We start from the raw sequence: 14,606 nt of genomic DNA on the forward strand, positions 1-14,606 counted from the left end.
GGGAGATACACCATACCTCATCATGACAGCCTGCTGCAGACTCGCTATTTTTCCTAGGATTTCAAATTTCTACCTAATAAGCCAGGAAAAAAAATATATGTATACATACATACATACATACATATATGTTTGCATTGCCTTTAATCCAGCTCTTGTCACTGCTAGCCTGAATAATATAACGTAATTTGTACAGGGGTGATGGGCTTTATGCCCAGTTACATTCACTTTTACTTTCAAAAAGACACAGTACCCATAATCACTTGCCACACAGCAGCAATACATAAAACATTTTGCAACAACAGGTCATTGGTATGCTAGTAGTTTTGCCCCTTTCTAGACACTTGCTAGAAGCAAACAAAACACCTTCAAGGTAGCCTTCAGAAAATTCAACATCACTGAAGCACTTCAGACTTATTTGCGCAGAACACATGGGCACAAAGGACAAAACTTTCCCAAGCTCTTTCCTGGAACAAGCAACATCCTTCATCTTGCTTCTCTGCCTCTGCTTCAAACACTTGAAAGAGCACAGATGCAAGGAGAATTTGCTGCAATACCTTTCCTTCAGGGACTGAACTATAAACTGCAACAACGGCACATTTCGGAGAACATTCTTCTGAAGCAGAAAAAGCCTTCTTCAGTCATAAAAAGGAAAAGAAGGCAGATGACCAAATTGGAGAGAACAGTGCTAGATAAGAGGAGTATCCCCTCAGGTCTCTTTGGGAGTTCCTTCTACACAGATGACATTCTTACCCTGCTGGTTGTCTTAGGTGTCTGAAAAGTCCGCTAAGAACATGCAGGTTTAGGTTATCACCTGATGGCCATGGATTTCACTGGCAAACAGTGACTGATTGTTCTCCATGTTTTTTACTTCATATTATTAAGTATATTAAGTATAAGGACAGAGGCTAAGAGCAAAAGGAAACTATAACTTATCTGCTCTGAATCAAACCCTGTGAGGCTACCAACTCACACCAATTTCCATATGTTCTCACAGAGTGTCACCTTTGATTCAAGTCACACTATGTCACACCAAGCATCTCTGCAAAGTTTTTCTTCATTGTCAGTCATTCTTTTATCATATTTAGGAACTGACAGCATTGTTTGCAATTACAGCATCTGATGCAGTTTATCTCAGGAAAAAAAACAAAAAACAATAACAGACAAACTGAGACCAATAAAGGCAAATCATTGTGTGCAGCAAGATGCAAGAGGTACCACCACAGACACCTCTCACACATTTCCTACATTTACCTATTCTAGTACGTATTCTTATACACCACTGCCAGAATGCAAGAAGAAAGAACATGCCAACAATTTACTTATGGTCCCCCTGTGTTCCAGAGAGTAAATGTTCTAACAGCTGCACACGTAATTATAGCTGACAGCCAGGAACATAACTGCACAGACATGTCTAGAGATCTCTAATTAAGGCCATATACTTGTTCTTCCATACTGGTAACACTAATTGACTAGAAAATAAAGGTATTTCACTAATGAGACTATAAACATGGTGCTGGTTTCAGATGAAAAAGTACATGATCATTAACTCTCTACAAAGTTTACTACCTCTTCATGATGTGGACAAAAACTGAGATCAATAAAGGAAGTGTCTGAAATACAGAAAAAAAAAAATCAAACCAGCCTGTGTATTCAGCAGAATGTATCCATAATTATTTGATTATGAACATGTCCTGTATGTCTAGAGACTCTTAAAGGTGATTTTCAACAGATTTTTCTTATTTTCAGTAGTCTGTACCGACACGTTCCAGGACTGTGGAATGTGATCTTCTCCAACTATTCCTTGAGAACTTAGATGCCAGATTAACTGCGACTTTCCCACCTAATCTATGAGGAAGAAAAAGATTTCTGTTTTTAACAGTGACGTCCTTCTTTTTTTTCTTTTTTTCTTATTTACCTTAATTAGATGACAACAACTCTTTAGACATTTTCTCATCCGATCTACCTACTCAGTGTAAATTGGCTGCACATCAGTCATCACAGCAGTAGCAGGTCTAGGACAGCTGTAAGACAGCAAGAGAGCAAACAAAAGTCTTTTCCCACACAAAAGAGTCAATTGTTAAATAGCGGCACTGAGATTTCTCTGGAAAACATTACCAAGAGAAGCAGCTACTCCTTACAAACCTCTTCTGGGAACTCATGTGAAATTTCACTGGCATCCCTGTGGGAGCACAGAAAAGACTAGAAAAGCCAGCAGGTCTCTACCACATGGCCACACTCCTTCAGCACAGTAGCACTACACAAGTCATCTGCTCACTTTTTTTTTTGCTGCTTTCATCAACAGAAGTTTCTTATTACAAAGTCTGCTGATTTTGAGGCATTGATAAACATGGTGCAGCATTTCCACAACAATCTGGAACATTTATTCTGGCTAATGAAAGTTGTTTCAGCATTAAGCCTTAACACTTCTGTGGTACCAGCATAGTTAAGAAGACAGAAATCTCCACTCACTGAAGAGAGTACAAAAATGATTCAGCCAATATTCAGTTAAGTCTAATATTACAAGTCTCATCAGGTCTATCTGAGCAAAACAGACATAAGGACAAAATATCCCCTCAAACTTCTCTTTATCCACATCTCCATCCAAACAGTTATGCCACATATTCCTACATAAAAAATAAATGAGCAATGGAAAGAAAATAAACTTTTTTGAAAACGTTACCAGCAACAGGTGTGCCACATAAGCAAGAATGCCAGCATTCAGATTACTTAGTATGAGCCACACTAGCAATTGTGAACAGATCTTCTCATCAATTCACACCCTCAAGAGTGTTTTACATTATTTCATCATTTTCTAAATGAGACAAAGCACTTATTACAGAATTACAAAACTAAACATTCTTGTAATCAAACCCCTCTATTTCCCATTAATTAGGAATGTATTTCAAGATTGTTCTTCAAAAAGGTTGACATAAGATCAGCATGTTTGTGTTTTACTGTAGCAGTACTGCAGTTACCATCAAGAGATACAAAAAAAGGGAGTAAAATGAATTTCAGGTGAGCCAAACTACCCATCCATATCCACAGACCCAAGCTGGTTTGTCACTTGAATATAAACTGATTCCAAGAAGCTAATATATGCCATCAGATTTCTAGTTTCCAAAGTTAAAAAAATAATAATAATTTACAGGAAAAATGAAAGACTAACAGGTATCAGAGAAGCATCCGCTCTTCTGAAAGAAAGCCTACCTGACCATAAAAGTATCTCTATTTTACCTTTCAGTTTCAAGATGTTTCTCATAGCCTACGAGAACAAAATAAGACAGCAGGTAGTTTGTGCAGCAGAACGGCTTTGGTGTGTAGACCCAAGAGCACAGCTGTAATGGGCAGGCTGCTGATTTAGAACTAGTGCTGCACACTGACTCTTTCAAGAATTTATGGTTCCACATAAAAAAGAAATGTTTTCTCATATTCCACTATAGTGATTTTCATCAGTAATTCTGAATGTAGTTTTAAGGGGAAGCTCATAAATATCCTCTAAAATAGAAATAATATGTAATAATCCGAGTAAATGTACATCCAGGCAAAGATCGCTCACTGTTTAAACAAGATTATGTTTCTGACACAACTACCATAAAATTAATTTCTCTTTCAAAAACAAGAACATGATGAAAGATTGCAAGGAAATGATCTGGTTTGGGCATTTGGCTTTTTCTCAGTTTTTCCATTCAGGTTTAAACATCAGTAGAATTCAGGAACAGAAACAAATGAGATAAATCTCCTACAGCACAAACCACATTAACTTGTTTCTACACACACAAAAAAGGAAGACAGCATATGAAGCACACCCTTCCCTTTTCATGACACAAATGAAAGCAGCAGAACATTCGTCTCAGGAACTTCTCTGATGAAGTAAATGGAGGAGAATGTTATTTACTTCTGTTTACACACCTACCAGAAAACCAAAGATGCAACCAGCAAGCCAAATGCCATGACTCTATGGCTACAGTTTTGTGACTGTTCTCATTTGTTCTAAATCCTAAATGAGGGTGCCTAAAGCAAAATTAGCTCCTTCCTCCATGTTCCCTCATCATCCATTGTGCAAGCACCAGAGGTTTTCAGTCAGTGAACAGAAACAGATAATTATTTTCTGTACTAGCCAGTGTAGGTTTCAGCTCACCACACAGACATAGGACTGTTAATAAAGCTCAAAGGGTAATACTAAGAAGGCAAGGCTGGGTGCAGAGAAAGCAGAAGCGAGGTTCTGAAAGAGGCAGCCCTACTGTCACCTTAAAGCAACTGTGAGAACACAGTAGGTTGTTATGGATCTGGCAACAGAAATGTTTAAAAAAAGAAAAAAAAAAAAAAAGCTAAGGTCTCAGCACTGATTTAGCTGCCAGACACCTACTATTGGTTGCTTTTGATTTACCACCACTCTAGTACCTCACCACCTATGTCAAGGATGCTGTACATTACCTAGGCCAGAAAAGGTACCTATGCGACACATATGCACTTGAACCTTTACTCTCACTTTAGCATGGACAGCATTGCCTTCACAGCCTTACGCTGCCAGAATCTGTTCATTCTGCCAACTTGAACTAGAGTTATTTCTGCGGAAGGCTACTCCCGACCAACCATTTCCATGAATCTTCACTATTTCCTCTACCATCAGGATACCTTTATTTTAAATCAAAGTGAGACGATACTACCATGCTAAGACTGTAATGCAACTGGGAAAAAAATATATATATATATATATTAATTGCCCAGTGTGTATGCTTTGTTAACACCGGAATACAATTTGATATGTGAAGGATTACCAAGAAGTGATAACACAGTATTGCCATATGCATAATTAGTTAAACAGCACAAACCATATAGCATTGCAGAAACAATCAATTACCTTAGTAAGAGACCGAATGGAACAGGAAGAATACAATAGGAAAAAGCATTTCATAAGTGGATCTAAAAAGGCAGGCATGGACGTTCAGTGAAGCAACAATAAATAAAAGCAGACAAACACTGATAACACTCGATGATGACTATGTCTATCCAAAACTTCTGGCAATCTATGCATACTGAAGAAGATTAGTTTGCAGCCATACTCTAGAAGGAAGAGGAAGAAACAGGACAGCAGCACCTTCTAAACCACCCAAAATGTAGCCTTCTTTTATGCCATGAGACTCCCTGTAACATCCTTGAAAAGAAAAGCCAGCATCAGAAGTTCATCTTCAGCAAGCAGTGCAGGAGAACAGCTCAGACTGATGTGACCCTGGTGCAGACCCACAAGCCTCACTCCCTAAGAGCCACTGACTCCAGATAAGCCCTCATCACAATGGGAGTCTGGCTCAAAGCTTTCCACAGCTAATCACTTGCATGTTGTCACTTAAGTGCTGAGCTGGGAGTTGAATCCTGCCCTCAAAAGCCAAGTAGCAGTGGTCAATATTTACACTTGGAAGGGACTTAAAGAGATCAAAAGCTCTACCTGGCAGTTTATCCAATGTGCAAAATATCACGAGCTCTACTATGTGAGTAGTCACGTGAGGTGACCACCCTTCTTAAGGGAAGACTTGGGATAATCTAGAGTTGCTAAACTCTGACTCACCCAGAAATTCAGATGACACTCCTGGAGGGCTCAGCAGCAACTAGAACCATCTATACACACTTCACTTATGCCGACTTCATGCTTGCCCTCAAAGGCGTCTCTTTCCCAGAAAAGCTGAGAGAAGCTTAACGACTACATAGCAGTGGGAAGATGCAATGGAAATCATGAAGGCATACCTGTCTTGTTGACGCCTTATAACCTGAAGCACTGCCAGAACAAATGCTTGTTTATGAAATCAACGATTAGCACATGATACAAAGTTGGTACTGTTTGTGGCTCTCAATCACTTACACCCCATTCAGTCATCACCTCAACAAAGTAAGTCAGAAATACAAGAGCAAAACTGTACAAACTAAGGAGGGGAAGCACCTACATGAGCACAGAAGTTTTGCAGCTTGCTTACACAGCAGCCACTCGTGCTCCAGGCTGGATCAACTCTGCCAACACAGCTGGTAATAAAATCTTATAGAAATCATTAAAATCTGTTGTTGTCATTCTCTAGTCAAACCAGCCAGCTTATTTCCATTCAGAATCTATCATCAAAATACAAAGAACAACTACCCCATCACAAGCTTGGTCTTTTGTTCAGGATGTACAGAACTTCCCTGCATAAGAATCCTTCCCTGACTTGCTGTATATACTTAAACCAGGTAAAAACATCACTAGTTCACCATATCAGTGAGAACAAACTCATGCCTCTATTTCTATCAGCATCACAATTAATGTTAATGTATTCCTGCTACTGCCACATTAATTCTGAGTTGACACCACCAGGCCAAATAAGGATTTTTACAGAGACCTCTACCATGGTGACTGCAGAGATTGGTGACTGTCTCAGGACTGGTGGGCGTTAGTATGTTCCGGAACCTTAGCTGCGGTTTTGTCCATACTTGAATCATTCTCACAGCAAAGCATTTCTACCATTAAATTCTCTTACTGTAGCCTTCTAATGAACTGTAATATCCAGAAAAGTTACAATAAACTAACTCTGGTGTCTCAAAAATAGCCTTACATCTAAGATATTCTAATAACTAAAGCAGATTCCAATTCACCTGCCTTAGCAAGTAAATTCTAACTCATGCTGAGAATAAATGAATGCAATAAGGCAAATGAAGATGTCCTAAATCACTCTCTGAAGTAAACATGGTAAACTTGATTTGCTCAGAATAAAAGCCAGTTTAGCCATGAGACCCTGCTCAAAAGCACAAGAAAAAGAACAGTAAAAGGAGAAAAGGTTGAATCAAATGGTATCTGCACATTTATTTTAGTTTCAAGATTAAGGGTGTTTGTAGCACTGGTCTACACTTTCCAAGTTTCAATACAACAGTATTTTTATTTTCCACGTGAAAGGCTAAAGAAGCTGGTATGAACTCGATGGTAAGGCCTCATCTGGAGTACTGTGTCCAGTTCTGGGCTCCCCAGTACAAAAAAGACAGGGATCTCTTGGAAAGAGTCCAGCGGAGGGCCACAAAGATGGTGAAGGGCCTGGAGCATCTCCCCTATGAAGACAGGTGAAGAAAGGCTGAGTGAACTGGGTCTGTTTAGCCTTGAGAAAAGAAGACTGAGAGGGGACCTGATCCAGGTTTATAAATATCTGAGGTGTGGCGGCCATAGTGGTGAGGCCAGTCTCTTTTCAGTGGTACGTGGAGACAGGACGAGGGGAAACGGACATAAGCTGCAGCATAGGAAGTTTCGCACGAATGTGCGTAAGAACTTCTTCACGGTGAGGGTGACGGAGCACTGGAACAGGCTGCCCAGGGAGGTTGTGGAGTCTCCTTCTCTGGAGATATTCAAGTCTCGCCTGGACGCCTACCTGTGCGACCTGGTGTAGGGAACCTGCTTTGGCAGGAGGGTTGGTCTCGATGATCTCTAGAGGTCCCTTCCAACCCCTACAATTCTGTGATTCTGTGATTCTGTGATTGGAAGCCGGAGATGAAGCCGCCCTGGCTGCAATAACTAGCATCTCTGCAAGACAACATGTCCTGAGGTTGAAGCTGTCAGTTCCAGTAGATGTCTCTCCCACTACGCTATGGTGGCTTCCAGCCCCGCCTCTGGGCCATCTCTGGCATCTGTGCAGCACACGGAGGCCTCAACTGTATACTGCTTCCAAAACGCTTATCTGTAGCACAGAAGCAGACTGAGGAATACCAGGGATACTCAACAGCTGGGCTCTGACTGAAGCCACCTCTTCTCACAGCAAGCATTCAAGACAGGAACAGCAGCAATATCCCACTCAAGCCCTGGCAGGAGGATTGAAAGACTTTGCCATTGCAAAAGAAAAAAATAAAGGTTAGAACACTCTCAAGATAAATGTCACAAAGTCTACTGGGAAGTGCCAGCACTCCACTCAAAATCCTGCCAGCTTTCAAAATGGAATTATCCACTCCAGTGACTAGGTTACTGCTTCAAGAGGCCGTTTGAAATTATCTGAATTTCTGTGAAAACCGTTTAAAAATAGCCCATGCCTTACTTATGGTGTTCTAATTCAGATACCTTGAAGATTAGCTAGATTATTTTTCCCTGAGCTAGACGCAAGGTTTACCACTATTTTTTCCACACACATGCTGTAGCAAGAGAAGCAGAGAATTAGAATCACTGAATGGTTGAAAAGAACCTCAAAGATCATCTAGTTTCAATCCCCCTGCCATGGACAGAGTCACCAGCCACCAGACCAGGCTGCCCAGAGCCATATCCAGCCTGGCCTTGAATGCCTCCACGGATGGAGCATCCACAACCTCCTTGGGCAACCTGTCCCAGTGCGTCACCACCCTTTGAGTGAAAAACTTCCTCCTAATATCTAACCCAAACCTCCTCTGTCTCTTTAAACCTCCCCCTGTCTGTTTAAAACCATTCCCCCTCGTCCTATCATTACCCTCGTAAACAGCTGTTTCCCCCTCCCATTTATACTCTCCCTTCAAGTACTGGAAGGCCACAAGGAGGTCTCCCCCGAGCCTTCTCTTCTCCAAGCTAAACAAGCCCAGTTCTCTGAAGCTTTCTCCATAGAAGAGATGCTCCAGCCCTCTTAGTGGCCCTCCCCTGGAAAGATAAATGCCAGTAATCATGCTACTTTAAAAAAGGATGTGTCAGTATGCAAGGTTGTAAGTGAGGCTGAAGGAAACTTATAAATGTCTCTAAGGACTAGAAACTGATTTGTCGCTGCTTGTTAGATCACTGGGAGGAAAATATGGGATGAGTACAGACAAGGCAAAGCAATCAGTTCAAAAACTGCATTTCTTCATATGGAATCTAACAAACATCAAACCTAACCCCTACTCATGTAAGCACTACACTTGAACCAGTGACTGATCACAACGCAGAATGCAGACAGGCCTTGATAACCACTTTGATAGCAAAAAGAACTGTTATAAAAAATGAAATGTGTGTGTACTTGTTTGTATCAAAGGATATTTATTTCATTCAGCAACACTACAGACATGATCCCATTTGTGAATATCTGCAGAACATGCTTTGCACTTACCATGAAAGGATGTAACTGCATCGTTTTAAAAATTCTAAAGAAAGATGAAAGTCCTTTCAAAACCGATTTGCATTGATACAGTGGAATTTGCATTCAATTGATTTCCACAGTCAGAAGAACTCAATGGAATTAGAAAGAAAAATGGTTTTCCTTAAAGTCTATATGAATTAGATTTTGATACTCGTTGCAACAGAAGAGAAACCCAGTATTCTAGGTGGTTTCACTGATACCAGTGAGACCCCTGCCTTCAAGCTAAGTACTAACAAGGCTCCAATACACAGTTTCACTGCAAGGCCAGAATGGAATTATATGTTATATGCAACAGGGAATATTCAACAGCAAATACATGCTTAAATATTAAAGCAATTCATGCTCAGAAATACATTTTTTATTGAATATTGACAATTCGTGCTCAGAAATACATTTTTTATTGAATATTGCACTGATAAATCTACTGACTTTCTATCATATTTCCAGGATGTAATCTTTTTTTGTAAATCTAACTGGCTGTCCAGTCACAGCTTTCAACACATAAGTCACCACTGCACTGACTGATTTTCTTCTTCATTCTTTTATTCTGTGTTAACATCTTCATCTGAAAGTAAATAAAAAACTTACAAACTTGTGAAATCCAGATAAAGAGTATGCAAAAGAACAGCAGGCCATTTTAAAGTCAGGTCACTATGGTTAAGTTTTCTAGAAATCTTACATGAGTATGAAGATATTAAGATACAGTTTTTAAGCTTCTTGGATTACTCTTTATTTGAGAAATTAAAAACATTCAACTCAATGGAGTACTGTGGGTGCCACAAAATAAAGACATAAAACCATTAGAGAGCATCCAAAGGAGAGTCACAAAGATGGTGAAAGGTCTGGAGGGCAAAGTATATGAGGAGTGGCTGTGGTCCCTGGGTGCGCTCAGCACAGAGCAGAGGAGCTGAGGGGAGCCCTCATGGTGGCTGCAGCTCCTCACGGGGAGTAGAGGGGCAGCGCTGAGCTCTGCTCTCTGTGACAGCGACAGGGCCCGAGGGAACGGCATGGAGCTGTGTCAGGGGAGGGACAGGCTGGGTGTCAGGAAACAGTTCAACACCAGAGGGCTCTGGGCATGGAACAGGCTGCTCAGAGCAGTGGACACGGCCCCAAGCTGCCAGGAGTTCAAGATGAGTCTGAACAACACTCTCACTTTTATAGTCTGATTTTTGGGCAGTGCTGTGTGGGGCCAAGAGTTGACTTGATAATCCTCATGGGCTCCTTCCAGCTTGGGACATTCTACGATTGCATAATACCTCTGATTGATGAGAGAAAGCTCTGGTACAGAGTACACTGTACAGAGCCAGCGTATACTCCAATACTCCCAGTGCGTGAAGTGAACCTGTTGCAAGAGCATCTAATTTACTAGGAAGGCACATTATGTTGTTCACTGTGTCCTTCTGGGGTCTGGTCTTCAGTTAGATGATCCACAGGGAGTTCCTGTTGCTAAAGGCAGCTGAGCCAAGGCAGGAGCGCAGGTGAGACATGCAGCTGCAACTCAGCCAGCCCAGCCCTATCAATATACGCTGTATCAATATAATCACTCACACAGCCCTTCCACTAGCACAGCAGAAACTCCATCCCAGGGAACAATGTGCTTGTGGGACCTCAAGCACCCACCTCCAACAGCTCTAACACTGCCTTTCTTCCCCTGGAGGATTCTCACAACCAGGATCCTGTATAAACCTGAATCTAAGCCAACACTCTTAGCTCTGCCTGTTTTGCAGTTTGCTCACCTACGCCAGTGGGGAGAAAGTATGGCCTTAAATACACCCTAAGACAGCAATTTAGAGAGAGCTATGTTGCAATTTTTTGTTACTTTATCTTCAAAGTCTAAAATGAACCCCATGTCAAAGTGGAAAACTACAGACACGGAAAACAGACAGCTAGCTGCTTCTTTTCGTTATCATTTCTCATTTTCTCATGGTACCAATGCTGGAGAGACCAGAGCAACAAAGACACAGCAACAAAACAGCAAGATGTTAAGACAGGGACCAGAAAGAGGAGGAAGAGGACTTGAGCCTGCTAGACCACAAAACCAAAAACAGATAAAAGGCACAGAAAATAAGTGGAAGAAAGAACTTTGGAGTCAGAAACAACTGCATCTGGACACTGGAACAAAAAATTTCTGGGATAGAAGTCATAAAAGGTAGACTGGCTACTACAAGAAGTGCCCAAGCTCAGCAAGGCAGAAACAGAAAAGGAATTTGCCACTCAGAACTGCCAGATCCCATGTAAATCCTATGGACTTTCCTCTGATGCTGCTCTGAGCGAAGGATCCACAGAATGTCTCAATTCCTCAGGCTGTTCATGCCTGCATTTGGAGATCACCAACTATTGCTATTGGGACCTCCAGTAATCCACAGGGCTGAAGGCACTGGGACAAAAACTAAAGAAGCTGCTGACATAATTTTACATAATCATAGCCCAGATTTTCCAATTTTATCAAGAAAACTAACATAGAAAATTATCTAGAAAAATATATATATATATTTTTTAAGGAATATCATTCAGTCCCTCTGAAGATAGAAGGTCTAAGAAATAAGGCTATTACATCAAATTTCACTTTAATTGTGCATTATTATAGTTAAATTAGTTCCTCGACACCATGACCTGCATCTCACTCAGCATAGAAAATGAATGTCACTTTGGTCAAGAAAGATTGAGCTATTATATACAGAACTCCTCCTTGTTCTGAAGGAAGGCGTACGTGTTTTAGCATGTTACCAATGAATAGGAACTCTCCATGAAAAGAGGTGAGAAGGCACAGAAAAAGAAGCAAGGAGAGAAGGAGGAATGGAAGACACTAACTACAGAGTGTGAATGTTCCTTGTGGACGCTATGCCAATATCTGCAAAAAAGTTAGAGCGCAAGATGGAGAAAAGTCATCATATCTGGTCAGTGGCTACACTTTCCATCCCCTCAATCCTCACAATCTGAAGCCAGAACCTCAAACTCAGAAGCCGGAGCACTCCAGAGCAGTTGGACCTCTGAACAGACACAAATGAAAATACTACCAAAACCAAACACAAACAGGTGATGAAAAATTAGGTGATATTCTGGGGGGAAAACAGTGCAAGGATCAAAGCGAAAGTTAACCCCTTTCCACTGCAAAGCAGTGCTGTAACAGCAGCTCTGCGTAATACAGCACTGCTAGTCCTCCCTGCAGATAGAAGCCCAGAGGAAGTTAAAAATTCTGTTTCATTCCATCATTTGGATGTTGGGCAGAATCAATCCATAGAGCGCATAATGAACAATGAAGATTTCAATCTGAGCCACTATCCCTTCCCTGGACGAAAAAAAGGTCCTGATGTGACTATATAATTAGACTGTCATACCAACACCACGATGCCAAGACAAGGTTTGCAGTCTTAATTTTGCAATTATTAAATCTGCTGCTTTCATCTCTATATACTTGTCACATTAATGAAAAAAACAAAAGAACAAAAAAAAAAAACAAAAAAAACCAGCTACGTTATTAGAATTATCAACTGCTTTTCCAGGGCAAAGGCAGCACAGCGTAGGTGACAGGCAGCACAGGGGCAAGGGATGCAGAAGACCAGTGCTCATGGGCAGCACAAGCCACCACGCACAGCTGCTATTTCCCTGGGCGGCAGCACAGGGAGGAGCCTTCCTGCACCCAGCACACTTAATCTGCAACCCAAATAATCTCCCATGAATAATCGAGAGTTGACTGCAAACAGTAGAACTCCATTAACCTCACAACTCACTGCACCAGGCCGTGTCCTCAGTAAAGTGCTTAGTGACCAATTAACCTCAAGTGCACTGCCCCTCACAAACACCTCAGGACTAGAAACGGGACCCCACAGGCCTCTAAGGGTCTCCAGGCCTACACAGAGATGCTTCATTTCATATTCACGAGTTTTGAAGACACCAGGGAATCTAGTAGCATCATCTGACATTTTGAGGTCTGATAATAAGAAGATATTTTTCTCAAAAAGAGAGGTTGGGCAATGGAACAGGCTGCCAGGAAGGTAGTGGAGTCAGCATCCCTGGAGGTGTTCAAGAACCGTGTGGATGTGGCACTGAGGGACGTGGTCAGTGGGCATGGTGGGGATGGGCTGGCAGTTGGAATAGGTGATCTTAGTGGTGTTTTTCAACTGTAATGATTCTGTGAGTCCCTGCACATGAGAACTGTATGCCCAGCTCTGCTGCAAGACAGTAGACGCCTTTTCATTCACTCCTTGGATCAAGCCTGTTGAAAGCTCTGGACGTATCAGTAGAAATGCAATTTACAAAATTTCCAGCTCAGGGTTATCTGATGGGCAGGAGCATAGATAAAATAAAGTTCACAACCACACAGACTCCTCCAACCTCCAGGAGCACCTGAAATGAAAAATCTGACCAGACACAGCGAACCTGACAAACCACAGAGCAGGCGTGCTCATCAGGCACTCCACGTAAATACTGAAGCCAACATCATACTACTGGTGTGAGAACACAAGAAAAGGGACTGGGATGCCCAGAGAAGAGGATGTTTCTGACAACTGGAATCACAAGGAAGCAAGGAAGGAAAGAACAAAGCAGCATCTCAGATTAGGTCTTGGACAGGCAGCTTCAACTTCTTAGGAGGTCAGCTAGCTTAGCCAACACCCCAACATCAGGGCATCACCTGTAAAGCACACATTCCCACCACCAGACTGAAGTCCAAGAAATTATCCAGTTCTTGCTAATCTTTCTGGCTTTTCCTCTCCCTCACTGAGTACAAACAGCCAAAAAAAAAAAAAAAGGAAAAGAAATTCTAAACATTTTTCTGTGACTCTCTGGAGCAGGTAATAATCTCTTAAAAGTAGTATGGCAAAGGCTTTGTTAGCTAAAGAGACTCGTAATTAATTGCTAACATTCCTAAGGAAAAGTTTCCATTAAGTGATATGTGAGAATTGGACATCTTGAAAACTGCAGTAAGACTCTTGGATCTCCTGCTGGCTAACAGCAGCCAGGCAAAGCTACTGCCAGAAAGCATGAAGCTGTTGTACTTCACCCTCCCAGCTCCTCCAGCACATTGGAAGGGAGTAGCTGAAGGCCAAATTCCAAGGGGAAAAAAAATCATCAAGATGAGGGTCTCTACACAGCTTAACGTAAACATAAGGGCAGAACGTAGATTCCTCTTTGTGGATTAGCAAATAGTGTACAGAGATCCCAGCCCACCTCTAGTTCTAGCTCAAAATATCGCAGTTTGGAGACTGCCTCCAAACATGAACAGCAAAGCAAATAACCAGAAGAAAAAAAAACCTTACCAGAATTCCTCTGAACCAGAAACCAAAGCACCAATAAAGGACTGCACAGAATGGCTGATCAGAAAATGAAACTTGCAACTACTGCCGCAGGACAAATGAAACGCAGCTAAAAGAAGGGCTTTCATCTTTAATCGTGATGAAGTAAGGTAGGGATTGTTATGCACTGTAATTTCCAAACCCTGGAACCCAGGAGCCTTGTCCTGCTTGGCAGCGAAGCACCCCGCTTCCCTCCAGGCACCTCACGCACACGGACGGGTCACAAAGCAGCCGGGACCGC

Source organism: Meleagris gallopavo, chromosome 2, assembly GCF_000146605.3.
Source record: "Meleagris gallopavo isolate NT-WF06-2002-E0010 breed Aviagen turkey brand Nicholas breeding stock chromosome 2, Turkey_5.1, whole genome shotgun sequence".
Lineage (NCBI taxonomy): Eukaryota > Metazoa > Chordata > Aves > Galliformes > Phasianidae > Meleagris > Meleagris gallopavo.